Source organism: Manis javanica, chromosome 2 (genome assembly GCF_040802235.1).
Source record: "Manis javanica isolate MJ-LG chromosome 2, MJ_LKY, whole genome shotgun sequence".
Lineage (NCBI taxonomy): Eukaryota > Metazoa > Chordata > Mammalia > Pholidota > Manidae > Manis > Manis javanica.
In genome coordinates, this window is record NC_133157.1 from 171,886,855 (window position 1) to 171,902,981 (window position 16,127).

Genomic DNA, 16,127 nt, shown 5'->3' on the forward strand with positions numbered 1-16,127 from the left:
CCCTTGCAGTAGGGGAAATAGCCCTTCATAATTACGTGTGCTTTATTTTTATCCCTCTCTGTCCCAGTGATTCAGTCTTTCAACGTGAAGGCCTTTCATTCCAAAAAATGTTTGAACTTCCACACAATAGTAAACTGTACTTATATTAATCCAGAATAAATTATATTCAGTGCTCAAAACTTTAAACCATTCCAGTTGTCTTAGATGACAAACTGGGAATAAATGTCCACAACAAATGAGCTGTTTGTTATATATATACAATTGAGATATAATACATAGGAAGTTATGAATACTAGATTCAGGCACTAGACTAGGTTCCGAAAGTCATAAAATAAAAATATTCCTCTATTCCAAGTGTCCCCTTATTGCGTACTCTTCTCTCCAGCCACAACCACTTCTCTTTATTTTTCTTATGTATTTTTCTAGAATAAAATGTACATTTGTGAATGTATATTACTATACACTCAACCCACTTGCATATTTCAGATTTATACAAGTAGAATCATATTCTTCTGCATTTTTTTCCTTCTTGATACTCCTTAGAAATATCCTTATCAACATCATTTGTTTTTAATAACTGTAGAATTCTATGGTATCTATCATGACTCAATTTACACAATATCTATTAAAGAGATAACTAAATTTTTTTCCTATTACAGTTTTCCAAGTAGTTTATTACCATGTAAATCTTGAATTTATTTCTATGATAAATTTCTAGCAGTGGAAGTAGTAAATAAAAGGAATATCCCCTTTTTTTTGGTAAATTTTGCTAAGATGTACCCAGCAAAAGCAGCACCATGTGTATTCCCAAAATGGTGCATGAGAACGCCTGTGTCCTTATACTGTTACTAGTATTGAATATTATCTTTTTATGTTTTACACATCCAGTTGGTTCCAAATTGTATCTTTGCTTTAATTTATATTTCTTTATTAGCAAACTTGAACATCATTTATTAGTCATATATATTTGCTACCTAACCAAATATTTTCTCTGGTTTATTTGGAGTATTCAGCATTTTTTTTGTTGATATGTAAGGGCTGTTGGTAAATGAAGAAAGTTAGCCCTTTATAATACATGATGCAGAATTTTTTCTCAGTGTGATATAATTTAATTTTTAGAGGTTTTTTTTAATGTAGAGACACTAAAAGTTTTTAATTAGCTATAATCATCAGTCTTTTCTTTTGTTAATTTACAATTATTGTAGCCTGCTTAGAAAGGCCTCCTCCACTCCAAATTCATAACTAAATTCACCTGTGTTTTCTCCCATTCATTTGTTGCTGTTGATGTTTCATTTTTTATATTTTAAACTTTGGTTCATGTAGAATTTATTTTCATGTAAGGAGTGAGACTAGAGATCCAGCTCAAATTGTTTTCCCCAATAGCTATCCAGTTGTTCCTCTACCATTTCCATAAATAAGCAAGTAGAGGAAATGACCATAGTTCAAGACAGGAAATAATCACTGATCCACCTGATACATGCAGTTATTGCCTATGTTTCTTGTTTGTGCAATCCCTCCTTTCTGCTCTGTAGGTTTGCATTTTATTTGTAGATAAGACACAGATGCTGACATTTTTTAAGAATCCACAAATATGTAGCTAGTCAGGAATGAAGATTAGATATGAACTTGGGTCTGACTCAGCCCAAAGCCCAAGTCCTTTCTTTGAGAAGGATTCTGGGAAGTCTTCCCAGAAAGGATGGCATTGTTCCTGAGCTTGGTAATAAGTAGAATTGGGAGATGTGGGAGAAGACTGAACATCTGGGATGAACCATATAGATGGGAAGGACACTGCATGCATATGAATAATAGGCTAATTTTGGCTGGAGTGGGTTGTGCAAAACGGGAAGAGGAAAACCAGGGAGGAGAAGCTAGAGAAATAAACTTGAGCCAGATTATGGGCAGTCCCCAGTGGCAGGCCACAGGAGTTGGGCTTTCTCACATCAAAGTGTGTGTATGCTTGTTGATATCTGTAAGACCCTTCCTTAAAAGTAAAAACGTGAAGCAGAACCCCAAAATTTATAAAGGAGACTAAAGAAGAGGTCAGGTTTGCTCACAGGATTCTTTCCTCCCCATAATGGTTGGGTGAAGTAGAAAGGTCTTGAGCTTTGGACTGAGTCAGATCCAAGTTCAGATCTGATCTTCAGTGGCTGCCTGAAGAGGCTCTGCAAGCAGCAATGCCTCCTACAACATCTGGCAAGGGTAATTTTGGAGATATTAAAGATTCTGATCTGAAAAACAAGATGGCCCAGAGACCTGAAGATATCTGCTCTGACCTAGATCTCTACACAAGAACCCTGCAAAGAAGGTTTTTATATCTCCATTTTTTAAATTAGAAAAACTGAGGGTCATGAGTTAATGGCTTTTAAAAAGTTACAGTATTACTAAGAGATTTGGAAGGGATTTGATTCAAGGTCCATAATATGTTTGAGGTCCTGATCCCCACTCTGGACACTCTGACCTAGTTAGCCTTAGGGGTCCATTAATATTTTGAAAGGCACCCAGGTTGTTCTGATGTTCACCTCTGATTCAAAATGTCTCATCACAGTGCCTCAATTTCATGACTTGTAAGTCATTTCACAATTACTCTCCTGAGTTTCTTTCCATAGTTACCTACATAGATATCTCCTTGTCAGAGACTGGTTGGTTCAGATGCAGCAGAACGTAAGTCTTCTGAATCTCAATCCATGGTTAGTCGCGCTATGTTGTGTGACTTGCCAGCCACAGCAGCTGCTCTCTGCAGAGCCTAGAGATGTGTTAGTGTAGCAGAAAGTGTATACATGCAAGAGAGGTGCCCCACAGCTCTGAAACGAATTTTCTTATATTTCTTCTAGGACATTTTGCAGAGTCAGGTGTCTATTCAGCACCCATGAACTTCCATCAAATAGAAATTACTTCCTGTCCTAGTGGGAAATGCCCAGGGCATCATTATGGAAATGATTAAGACAACCCTAATAGAAATGGTCTAAATTTAAGTTGGCATAATAAGTATAATCTAAGCATTGCACATTTGTGTGATATAATTACTGTATATGTGAAACTTATTTTGAAAATCTGGAATGGATATTTTTAAATGCTTAATAGCAGGATGATCTAGAGGTTTTGTATACTATAATTATACACAATTGTGTGAAACAAAAGAGTGAATCCAATAGCATTTTAATGAAGAGACTATTTAATACAGGCCTGGGTTGTTTTATTTTTCTCCCCTCCTACTCAACACTTTACAGCAGATTTTAACTTCTCATCTCTTTTGAGATTAGCCATCTGTTAAAAGTTATCTTTCAATATTCAAAATAACCCACCTCCGGGGATACATAAGTTTTTTGAATGTTGAATGGCAAAGGAAGTACAGTCTTTGGTATTTACATGGCAATATCACAAGAATCGTGAGTGAAGGGCCATGCACGGGAGAAGTCTTTATAACTTCATTTTCATAAAGGCTAATCAAAGTTATTGACTATTCCAATAATGTACTATAAACCTTGTACCAGCTTTTCACTGTGCTGTGCTCTGGAGGAGCACCTTGGTTTGCCCATTAGGGGTTTCTCCTTGAGATACAGGTCTTTCAGTGCTAAACCCAGAGAAGTCCTCAGCAAGCCTGATTAATTGATCATCCCATCAATTGTTACTCAGAAAATTAATAGCATAATTCTGGGTCAATAAGAACTTCTAACAGAGCAGGCATATTTATCCACAAATGGTGAAAAATAAAACAGAATTAAGCAACAGCTGTAGTAGATTTGAACATTCAGTTAGAGGAGTCTGGAGAATGGAATAACTAATGGTGACTTTAAAAGATTTCACAGAGAAAGTAGAACTTGAACCACCATTTAAAATGTGCATTAGATTGCAGGAATAACTTGTACATTAGTGAAACATGGGCAGATTTTGTAGTCAGAGATGACAAGTCATCTCAGATGGGGCAGGAGTCTAGACAAGAGCAAGAGTGTGGACTGGAATAAAGAATAAAGAGCCTGGACCCTAAGTCTCTCTAAGTGTAAGTCAGTAAGGAAATTCTGCTTCTGTGCTGTGGACTGTACCCCTCACTTAATGTTCACCATCCTGTAAGGCAGGGCATATGCCCCGACTGAGAAGCCATGTGCAAGAGTGGCTGAACACTTATGCCACCCTTTCCTGTGTGGCCTCAGGCAATGTAGCATTCATTTCTCACCTAACCACCAGGAAAGTGTCTATTCCTAGGATTACTATGTATATAGTGTTTGTTCAGTAATTGGTAATTGCTATTATTATGCTTATTTCCTGACGCATACTTAAATATCATGTCCAAATCCTTTTAGCTAGCAAGTAAAGAAGTTAGGATGTGACATCAGGTCACTCCCAGTAACATTCAAAAGTGCTACTTTTTCTTTTTGCTGTGTTTGTTTGTACTTTTTAGCTCTTACTGCCTTGAAAAATGAGAGACTGATCTGATGTATATTTTAGTTGAATGTGAAAGATTCATTGATGGATGGGACTTGAAGCAGAGACACCATAGAGGAAACTATAAAAGTTTAGGCTGGAAAAATTGACAATAGATATGGGGAGGAGGGTACAGTAGATAGATACATTTGAGAGATAGACTTAACAGAATTTAGTATCTTGATTTAGAAGATAAGAGGAAACAGGCAATGCTTCCTGGAAATTCAAAGCTAAGGAAAGAGAATTTGTAGTAAGATAAAGGATTTTGTTTTTATTTCTAATCTAAAAGAATAGGAAGCCCACTGTGAGTTACAGAAAATATAGAAAGACAATACCCTTAAGGGTTAACATCCAAAATACATAAAGAACTCATACAACTCAACACCAAAAAAAAAAAACCCAATTAATAAATGGGTGGAGGACCTGAACATACATTTTTCCAAAGAAGAAATACAGATAACCAACAAGCACATGAAAAGATGCTCCACATCACAAATCATCAAGAAAATAAAAGCCACAGTGAGATACTGCCTCACACTGGTAAGAATGGCCACCATCCAAAGACAAGATATAACAAGTGTTGGCAACGATGTGGAGAAAAGGGAATACTCCTACACTGTTGGTGGGAATGTAGATTGGTGCAGGCACTGTGGAAAGCAGCATGGAGGTTCCTCAAAAAACTAAAAATAAAAATACCATATAACCTGATAATTCCACTTCTAGGAGTTTACCCAAAGGAAACAAAATCTCTGATTAGAAAAGATATATGCTCCCCTATGTTTATTGCCACATTATTTCCAATAGCCAAGGTACAGAGGCAACCAAAGTGTCCATCAATAGATGAATGGATAAAGAAGATGTGGTACATCTACAGAATGGAATACTATTCTGCCATAAAAAAGAAAGAAATCCTGCCATATGTGACAGTATGGATAGATCTAGAGGGGATTATGCTAAGTGAAATAAGCCTGGTGGAGAAACACAAATACCATATGATTTCACATATTTGTGGAACCTAAAACCAAAACAAAGTAACAGTAGACTCACAGATACTGAGAAGTGACTGGTAGTTAACCATGGGGGGAGGGATTGGGTAGATGGGTAATAACAGTAGTAGGTAGGCCCCAACCTGAGTCTGTATTAAGCCAGTTGTGGGACCTTGAAAGAAGTTCCTTAGTCACTCGAAGTCCTGTTTTCAGCATAGTGAATATTAATAATAATATTAATATAGAGTTGGGAGTTAACTGGAAAACAACCAGCTATAAATTTTGCAAGGACCAGTGCAAATAAAAATACAGTGCCCTTGTTAAAAAATATATAGCAATTTAAAGAGCAACAGCAGAGAATTAAAACCTAGTGTAGGGTCCCATGTGACTATGAAGATCATACGCTCATGAAACTGCCTGGTTGAAATACAGTACAGAAATACACTCACAAACGTACTCAAAAACGTAGCTGACTCTATGCATTAGGTATAATATGCACATACGAAAGTGAGAGAAGTTGACGTAAAAGAGGTAATGTCCAAGCTGAGGCTTGAAGTACCGGATGGGCTGGGAGGAGGCAAATCCAGCGGGGAGAGCAGAAACACAGGCTTAATCAGGATTTCTGGTGGGCTCCTCGTTGCCACATGACATCAACGAAATTAGCGTCTGAGGGCTAAGGATGGTGAGGATGTAAAAGGGCCTAGGGTATATCATCTTTGCAGTTCTCAAGAGGGAAAGAAATGAGGGACGAATTAGGTGGACGACGTTCTTTCCTTTGCTCCTGGCAACATTCTGACCAGGCAGCAATCTACCACCAGGGGGCGTAATTGATCCCAGTAACCTGTTTTCTTAAGTACTGCTCCTTCCACATTCGTTTAGTAAGTTCTGTCCCATAACCTGAAGACTGAAATGCACCCTGGTACTGACCCAAATATCCACTGCTCTAGTTGTATGGATCTTATCTTGTTTATTTAATTTTTTTCATTGAAAAAGCACATGTTCTTTTTTTAAAAGTTTTTATTAAAATTCATTTAGTGCTTACTGCAAGCCATCACTTATATATTCACTTTACCTGTATTCATTTAATTCTCACAATTGTAAGAGGTAGCACTAATGCTATTGGTTGTTAGAAATAAGGAAACAGATTAAGTAAAGACTAAATTTTAATACCCATTTTCTACAGCCCAGAGGCAACCACTCATAAGTTTAATGCATCTTTCCAAATTTTTTTCTATGTGGAAAATGTCATATATATGTGCATATGCTTATATGTAAACAAATATAAATATGCATAGTTGTTTTACTGCTTGTTTTAGAACAGTGAGATCGTATTGTATGTGTCATCTGCAATTTATCATCTTCCATGTAGTCTATTAAGAATTTTCTACATAAGTACATATAGCACTATCTTATTTAAAGCATATATTACATCCCATTGTATTGGGTGTACCACAATTTATTTAATCATTCACCTTTTGGCCATCTAGGTTGCTTCATTTCTTTGCTATTTTCAACTAATGCCTGCAGCAGACATCATTGTACATGGATCTATGCTTTCTCATGCCAGAATTTCTTTAGGATGGATTCCCAGAGTGAAATTGCTTTGTTAACAGATACGTAGGTTTTAGATTTTGATAATATTAGCAGATTGCACTCATATGCCAACAGTGTATATTTTGTTCTTCTCCTATCCCTTTCCTTGTCAGAGAAATAAGATTCTCCAAAAGCTATTGTGCCTGGCATTTTGAATATAAGACAGGTGAAAGCCACCTGTCACTGTACTTGACCACGTGGAAAACTTGACCAGTGTGATAGACATTGACACCAGATTTAACCTAACAGGCAAGAAAAATCACAACATTGGTGTTTTCCCATGAATTACCATAATATTCACATTCATAGCTAGTGACAGGGCAATGAGCATTCTCTCCAATGTTATAATTCTCCTCAATGGAAAAGTATTAAAAAAAGCAAAAAATAGGCAGCTGTGACCTCTAGAAAGGCAGCTTGGGGTAAGATACCAGGTAGCCAGTTATCTTTCACTTCTGTTTGTCTAATATCAGAGTTAACATACTTGTATAACAGAGAGAAAAATGTATTCACTGATTGAAAATAATCATTATTGTGTCCCTGTTTTGTGTAAGTATACTTCAGGCCTCTTGGAGCCCAAAGCCATGTACTGAACAAAGTCTCTGTCTTGAAGGATAAAACTAATAAAGAAGGGTTGGAATTATCTATGAATAACTCTTTGAAATGAGTGTGTAAAATGACACCCAAGAGCACACAATTGAACAGTGACAGAATTAGTACTGGAATCCAGGTTGTATCTCCTTTAATACATAATCAATATTTGTGAATGAATAAGCTAACTATTCCTCAGGTTCAGGATTGCTACTGCCAATGACTATTGAAAATTATTTCACCACAGGATAAATATAAATACAGAAATTTAGAGAGAGAAAAGAGGTCACTTCCAGCTGGAGACATTTTAAAGGTTAACAAAAAATGTGGTATTTGATTATGGCCTTAAATGGTAGGAAGAATCTCAACTTTTAGCAACTGGTGGCCAAGGGATACTTTATATATCTAGAGAATAGTAGGATGTAGACACTGATGTAGAAAAGAATAAATCTGAGGAATTTTTAAAACGAACAGATGAGCTAGACCAAGATTGTAAAGAATCTTAAGTACTAGAGAAAAGAGTTTTCTAATGATTTCAGAGCTACCAAGGGTTGGGGAAATGCACAGTGATCCACATTCTTGTTCTAAAAACCGCTATTATTATAGGCAATGCTGACTGCTGACTAATATTTCAGTGTTTTATTTTACCAGAAGGAAAAAATAGTGACAGCAAAATTAATTGTTTCAAAATTATTATAATTTTCACTTCCTTTATCTGAAAAAAGGGGAACTTCAAGGAAGTAAGAAATGCTACTAAAAATGTCCAATTTCAAGAAGGAGCACAATGTTTATGGGGATATTCTAAATCACTACAGTCTATTTAGAGAATCAGACTAAATGGCAGGGCTGCCCCATGTGAGCATGTGGGGTTAGTGTTGGAGTGAATAAATCTGGGGTATAACAGACATGTTTACCAATGTATTCAAGGAAAATTTCATTTGAAAATTAACAAGTTAGAAAACACATCCAGCGTGGCCCGATTGTCCATGTCATAGTAAATTACTGTCGGGCCTGTTAAGGGTAGACCAGCTTTTCACTGGGGAATTAAATAACTTACAGGGCATCAAATGTATTTGACACACACACCCCAACCCTTTCCATGAACAGTTATTCCTGCTCATACATTGTATGTCCTTGCCCCTGTATTTTCCGTATGTAGAAGTGTGACCGAGCAAACATCCCAGTTCTGGTCACTACAACAGAACTGTTATTGAGAACACTATTTTATGTTGTAGATGAAAGGATGTGTACCTGCATCTTAGGCAGAAGGGAACCTGACCCTGTAGAAATCCAGTCTTAATGTCAGGATGTGGCTCCAGTGATGAAGCCAAATCTTAGCTGCAGTGCTTTTAGATAATGAATCTTTCACAATTACCAGGTTATTTACTATCCATTCTTGCTTAAAGGGAGAAGTTCAGCTGAGTCTTGAAGAGATTCCATCTAACAAAAGCATTCAGGCATTTTTATAAAGTGGTTATCATTTATGACAACCAGTTAACCAGTATGGTTTTGAGATTAAAGATTACATTCCAAAGAGACAGCATTAAACTTTTTGAAGTTCAGGTATCTTAAATGAAACATCATATGAAATAATGACCACACAAGGATAATTCCAGGGTTGCAAGATGCAGAAAAGGATGGTAACAGGTTTTATAAAAGAAGTGTAAGTCAGGCTTCAGGGCAAATATCCCAACATGATTTATGGTGTAGTTGTCCAGTCTCCCAAATGACTGTGCAATTCATCTTGTTGTCTCCATACACAGGGTTTGGTAACCCCTTATCTTCTAAGAAGAGTAGGTAAATTTAGAAAAGACCTCCATTGGCTAGAACTAAGCATAAAATGATACAGGTGTAGAAATCTCAGGCTTAATGTAAGAGTCTCAACATTGTGAAATTTTTTCACTAAAGATTATGTGGCTTATAGTTTTCTGCTCCCCTACCTCCAAAGTCTGGTTTATAGGAAATTCTCTTCCTCTACAAGTGTATGATCTTCCTTTAGCGAAGGCATTCCGAGTGCTTTTGTATGTGTCACTAATCCTGATGTCAACCAAAGTTGAGTAAATATTTCCATTTTAAGACTGAAGATTTGGACCGCTTGTTAAAATGGTTTTTAAGTGACACAACGGGTTTAGAATTAGGCTTAATCGATTTGAAAGACTGGGCTCCTACTCTGATAATTTAAGATTTACCAACTGTTTTCATATGTGTGATTTATTTAATAGGCACAATGACCATGTAAAGACAGTGCTATTCTATCTTTCCACCCCTTGATGCCAACTTCATAAAAAGGGTAATCTATACTTAATTTTCTCATCCATTTACTCAACCCACTTCACTTCAGTCTCATTTCCTACCCCATCATGCCACCAAATCCACTCTAGTTGCTCAGTCCAAGGAGGCAGTTGAAAGGGCTCCCAATGGCCAAAGCTAGAGCAATTTGAGCAAAATAAATAAAGGTAGTTGTTTTGAATTATTACCCAAACTATGAAATAAATACCCCGGACTCCATACTGGGATAAATAAATGATTGAATAATTTAATAAATGAAAGATAAGACATGAATCCCTCGCATAATAATTTCTGTAGATACATCATCCTCAGGAAAGAGACATAACATTTACTTCTTAAGTGCAGGTTGCATATAGTGACTTCCTTCCAAAGAGTACAATATGGAAAGAGGGCAGTGATTTTACAGTGGAGAAACCTGACAAATAATACTTTAGCCAGGTGATCAAAGTCAATATAAGCAATCATAAATAGTAATATAATAGTAATTACCTTTGACATGATGTGATGGAAATGGCTCTTCCTACTGCTTAGTTTGGGGAAGTGTGAAATAGTCTGCAAGGGCCTCTGGGGGTTGAGGACGGGTGGGTGTGGAGCCTTTTCCAAGCCCCTGCATTTCATGGCTTCCAATTCCAAAGTCCCCCAAATCCATTCTCCCTCGCTCATGGATTCATTGTGCACAGTAGTAATGAGTCCTAGCAGAGGAGAAAGGGGAGAGGCTGAAAAGTATTCACAGAAATAATGACTGAAAAATTTCCAAATTTGACAAAAAACTCAATTTTACTCATTTTTATTCAGTTTTACTGATTCCAAAGCAAGCAAACCCCAAACCAGAAAAACCCAGTGAAGTTCAAGCCAAGACACATCATAATCAAACTTCTGAAAGACAAAGGCCAGAAAGTCTTGAAAGCTGTGAGGGAGTAGTGACACCTGTGGTGGGGGTGAGGGGGGAGAACAATTTGAATGATGGTGGATTTCTCATTAGAAAACAGAAGAAAGTGGTTTAACATTTTTTTTAAGTGCCAAAAGAAAAGAAATGTCAGCCCAGCATTCTATATACAGTGAATATATCCTTCAAGCATGAAGGGGTACTCAAAACATTCTCAGATGAATGAATGAAAAATAAATATTTTTTGCCCACAGATCTACCCTAAAGAGTGCTAAACAAAAGTTCTTGAAACAGAAAGGAAACTATAAAAGAAGGAAACTTAAAACAACAGGAAATAACAAGGAAAAATAAAATAGGGATAAATATCACAAACGTTTTCCTCCCATGTTTTCTAAATTATACTTGACAGTTGAAACAAAAATGATTACACTGATATGGTTCTCACTGTATGCAGAGGAAATATTTAAGGCAATTATAAATAGGGAAAGAGACTTAAAAGGAGGTGAAATTCATGCACATCACTAAAACTGGTACAGCCACTCTGGAAAATAGTTTGGCATTTTCTTGAAAAACATATCCTTACTATACAACTTAGCAGTTGCACTTCTTGGAGTTTATTCTAGATAAATTAAAACTTATTTCTGCACAAAAACTGGCAGACAAGTGACCATAGCAGTTTTTATTTATAATAGCAAAAAAATGGGGTTGGGTGGGGAGGGACCCAAATGGCTTCAACAGGTGAATGGTTAAACAGATAGGTAAATGCATACATGGAACACCACTCACCAATAAAAAGGGACAAATTATTTAGATGCAATAATGTTCATGTGTTACATATATCTTAAGGACATTAAGCAGGATTAAAACAGCCAATCTCAAAATGTCACACAATATATTCTAGTGATGCAGTCACAGAATGGCCAAGTATAGGCAGGGAGAACAGATTAGTATTTGCCAGAGGTTAGGGCATGGTGATGGGAAGGGGTGGGTGTGACTATGAAGGCTAGCAGGTTGGAAATCTTTTGGATGATAACAGCAATTCTGTAGCTTGATTATGGTGATGGTTACACAAATCTACACATGGGATAAACAGAACTGCACAGACACAGAATACAAATGTCAGTTTCCTAGTTTTTGTATTGTATGATAACTATGTAAATGTAACCCCTGGTGGAAACTGGGTGAAGAATACCCAGGACTGCTCTGTACTATTTGTGCAACTTCTTATGAATCTATAATCATTTCACAATAAGAAGCTTTAAAAATTTATGGCATGGTTTTGTGTTCATGTAATAGTAATAATAACTCACATAAAATATATTTTAACATTTGAAGCCTATGATCACACAATATGAAAACATTTATATTCAGTTATATATAGAGAAAAAGAGTTATAGAGAGGCAAAAGGTTTTCAGGGTAAAGCTATAAATGCTACCTTAAGGTAAAATTTTTGAGAGAGTTAGGATGGAAATGAGATTTCCAGAAAAAAATTAAGGTAAAACACAATTTCCTTCTGTTTATGTATTTGTAAGTGAATAATGGTGATGTTTTAGGGCTTGGGCTTCTGTAATGAAAAGCTGTAGAGTGGGATTTATTTCTTACAGTTCTGGAGGCTGGAAAGATCAAGGTCCAAGATCAAGCTGCCAGCCAAACTGTTGCTCTCATGAGGATGCTCTTCCTGGCCTGTATCACTATGTCCTTATGTAGCAAGGAGAGAGCGAGCAAGCTCTTTAGACTGTTCTTATGCAGGCAGTAAGGTCCTCATGGGGCCCCACCCTCGTGACCTCATTTAAACTAATTAATGGCCCCAGAAGCCCCATCTCCAAATACCACCACTTTGGGGGTTTGGGCTTCAGCATGAATTTCAGAGGGACACAATTCAGTCTCTCACAAGCAATATCCAGATATTTAACTGGATAATTTGAGTAACTTAGCAGTCATTATATATTGATATTCACAATGTGCCACAATTTATATATTTGCAGTATTTAATCTTATTGTGGGATTAATATATTATTCAGTGTTTTAGAATCATGTGTACAATCTAATATAATGAAGTTCTTTTCCTGGGCAGCTTACTCAGAGCCTCCAGACCCCTCATGCGTGGACAAGAACAGAACAGCCCTACCTCCCTTACATTGTTCTATTGTGGATGAATATCCTTCGGGGACGTCCTGCCCCAGAGGACTGGGGGCTGCCTGGGAGCTGAACACAGACTTAGAAAGTGGTAGTGTGTTAAGCTCCCACTCGACCCCCTGCATGTATTCTATAGATGTTAAGATTTACTTACCCAATAAATACATGGAGTGCCTTCTTGGCATTGCTCTTGGGCTGCAACGCTTTGATTCCCCTGGCTGGTCCTTTCAGATCTTCAGCATTTTGACATGTTCCCTCCAAATCTGTGGGTCAGAGCAAGGAGGAGCTGACACTTTGATACAAATTTTTATATATCAACTTAAATATTTAAGTGATGCATATTTTTTAACAATTATTTTGTGTAATTCTAGGGCAACAATCTTCAAATTTGCTGCCTTACTCCACGTGGGAGATCACTTCCCTAGAAAGTTACTGTAGTTATTTGCCCTGACCACTTGCCTTACAGCCCAGTCCTTATCTCTGTTCTTGACCCAATACAAGCTTGATACTTTTCCTGGATATTTCTCAATTCTGGGTGCTTTATTATTTGTACATTCTGACCTGTGTCTTCTTTGCTCTGATCCACCAATAAGATTGTATGTTTTAGATCTTCTAGAAATTTACTGAAATCTCTGCTCCCCTCATGTCATGGTATTGATGATGTATGTCTTCCTTCTTATGTACCTTGAATATAAACATGATTTGGGGAGGGCCAAATCCAAATAGTGCATACATATATGCAGTACAAGATCTGACTACAGAAGCCTGAAAGGATCTGTGAAAACCCTCCAGCTTTTACTGTGCCCCCTATCTTGATAGCTGTGTCCTTGGAAAGGACCTGACACGTTTCTCCTCAACTTGTTGTAACTTCACTTATGTTCTTAGAAGACATCTCTTTTCCTGCCTCATACCAGAGTGTTTCATGAATGACAGTCATTTTTTGGCTATTGCTAATGACACTGAAGTACCTAAATTTTCATCTGTGGAACAGTTCCTCAACTCACTAAATTATGGCTCTACATTATCTGACCATTTAGCAACTGTTATGTCAGCCTGGAATTCGTTAGTTATCATACAGGAAATGTATTTCAGTTAGCTCCAAGATCCTTGAATAACTTTGGGAGCAAAGGGAGAAAGAACAGCACTAAGACCGAAAGGAAATATAAATATCATCTATTGTCTGGGCTGTTTGATCTGACTCTAGCAGGGAGTTAAGAGTTTGGCTTTGGGAAGCCAACTTTACCCCTTTCCAGCAGTGTGAGCTTGGGCAAGGTACATAACACCTCGAAGCCTCAGTTTCTTATATATAGAGTGGACATAATAATGGTCTTCAGAGAACTGAGTCAGGGGGCTTCAGTGAGAACGTGCATACAATAAAAACCTCTAAAAGAGTAGGCATTTTTTAAAGATTATTACTTTTTAAGCCTAAACTTTTTGAAATCAACTCATTTATTCTACACTATTTTAGGTGACTTAATGGTTTTTACAGGTGCCAGTATCAGAGTTATAGAATAAAGTATTTAAAAGGGGGCTATAAATGGAAAATATTTGTTCTAGACCATGAGTAGGGAAAAACTAACCCAACAGAATGGCATGAATCCTGGCTCTGACACTAATTAGAAGCACAATTATCTAGAACATGAGGAGTTTGAAATAGATGAAAAATAAATACTCAGTACACACATGTGCACCTCTACGTGCACCCTATGGGGAACATCAAGCAAAGCCTTGAATGTTACGTGGGGGCTAAATCCCTCCTCCTAGGCTTGACACTGGTTGCCCAGCACATTGGTTTAATAGTCCTCTGCAAGTTGAGAATGTTGGCAGCTGGTGTGCTTTTACATTACAGGGTGCTGTGGGGAACCATTAAATGTCTGGAGCCTGCTAAGGATTATTAAGTGCTGGCAATTCCCCTCTCAGATAATAGCTTTTGAACCATAAAGGGACAGTTAAATAAGCACTTTCATTTTAATATTATTTTCAAGAGGTAAAAAGGATTCTATAACTCCATAATGTCTAAATTTGGTACTGCTGTTTGGGAGGTGAAGGCACTATGGCCATGTGCCTTTTCTAAAGGGATAATTGCCTGCTTCAAAACTTCCTTCAGGGAGGATTTTTACTGCGGTAAATGCTAGAGGCTCCACAACGCAGGACTATCTTTTCCAGCTGGAAGTGTGCGCTGGCACAGGAAGTCCATCACCACACAGCCAGGCTCCAGTAACAGTGTGTCTAAGTGGTGAGGGTAATTGTTATCCAGTGAAAGGAGTTATTTTTCAGACATGAATTGTGGCAGTGGTTGAGCCCCATCACTGCCAGACCTAGAGGAGCAGGCAGTAGTCGTTTGGCTGTCCCTTCACTCCTCTGATCCACAGCCTCGCCCTCTCAGATCCCTCTTTCCCCTCAGCACGTGCACATATTCTCTTCTTTCTCGTCTTCAAAAAATAAATACTAAAACTAAAAGCTAAACCCTCCTTGGCCCTTGGGTCTTTATATAGTTACCTTCCCCTTCTTTTAAAGCCAAAGGAACCATAGTTCTAACCTGTAGTTTGAACTTTGAAAACAAAAAAAAAACCTCTTTCCACCCATTTAAAACACACATGGTTAGGTTTCTCCCTTCTCCCCTTTCCCTTCCACAACCTGGCCTAGAAGTGTTGACACTATGTTCTCAGAGGATGTCTTCTCTGATAGACACTTTACTTCAGTGTTTGCCTTGACTCTCCTTTGGCCTTTGATGCTCTGACCACTTCTTCCTAGAACTTCCTAGAATTCTCTCCCCTGGTTTTCCTCCCACCATCTGGTCATTCCTTCCCAAGTTCCATCAAGGTCCTTAAATCCTGGGGCTCCCAGAGTTCTCAGGACAGAACTCTTTACGTACACTCCACAGGCTGTGATCCCAGTCATTCCCAAGACTCCTGCTCCACCTTCAATGACTCCATCCAGACCCCCCACATGTGTCTGGTCCACACCTGTCTCCAGGCCTCAGATTGGGGAGGCCACGTCAGCATATCCTGTTGGATATCTCCTGGGGACATTAGACTCGTTCTGTCCAAGTGTCTGCTCCCACCGCAACCTGCTGTTCCTCCACTGCTTGCATCTCAGTAAATGGCTCTATATCTATTAAGCCTGCAGATCGAGGTGTTGTTGCTGACCACACAGCAGACCATGAGGGTTAGGAAAAAGATTTCGGAAGCAGATGGCCTGACTTGAGCCTTAGCTGTGTCATCATGGA

General features: G+C 37.9%; 1 protein-coding gene across 4 annotated transcripts in view; it reads left to right on the forward strand.

Moving 5' to 3' along the window:
- The window catches only part of ATP6V0D2 (ATPase H+ transporting V0 subunit d2), a 42,838-nt gene that overhangs the window by 11,500 nt on the left and 15,211 nt on the right, over positions 1–16,127 (forward strand). The window lies entirely within an intron of this gene.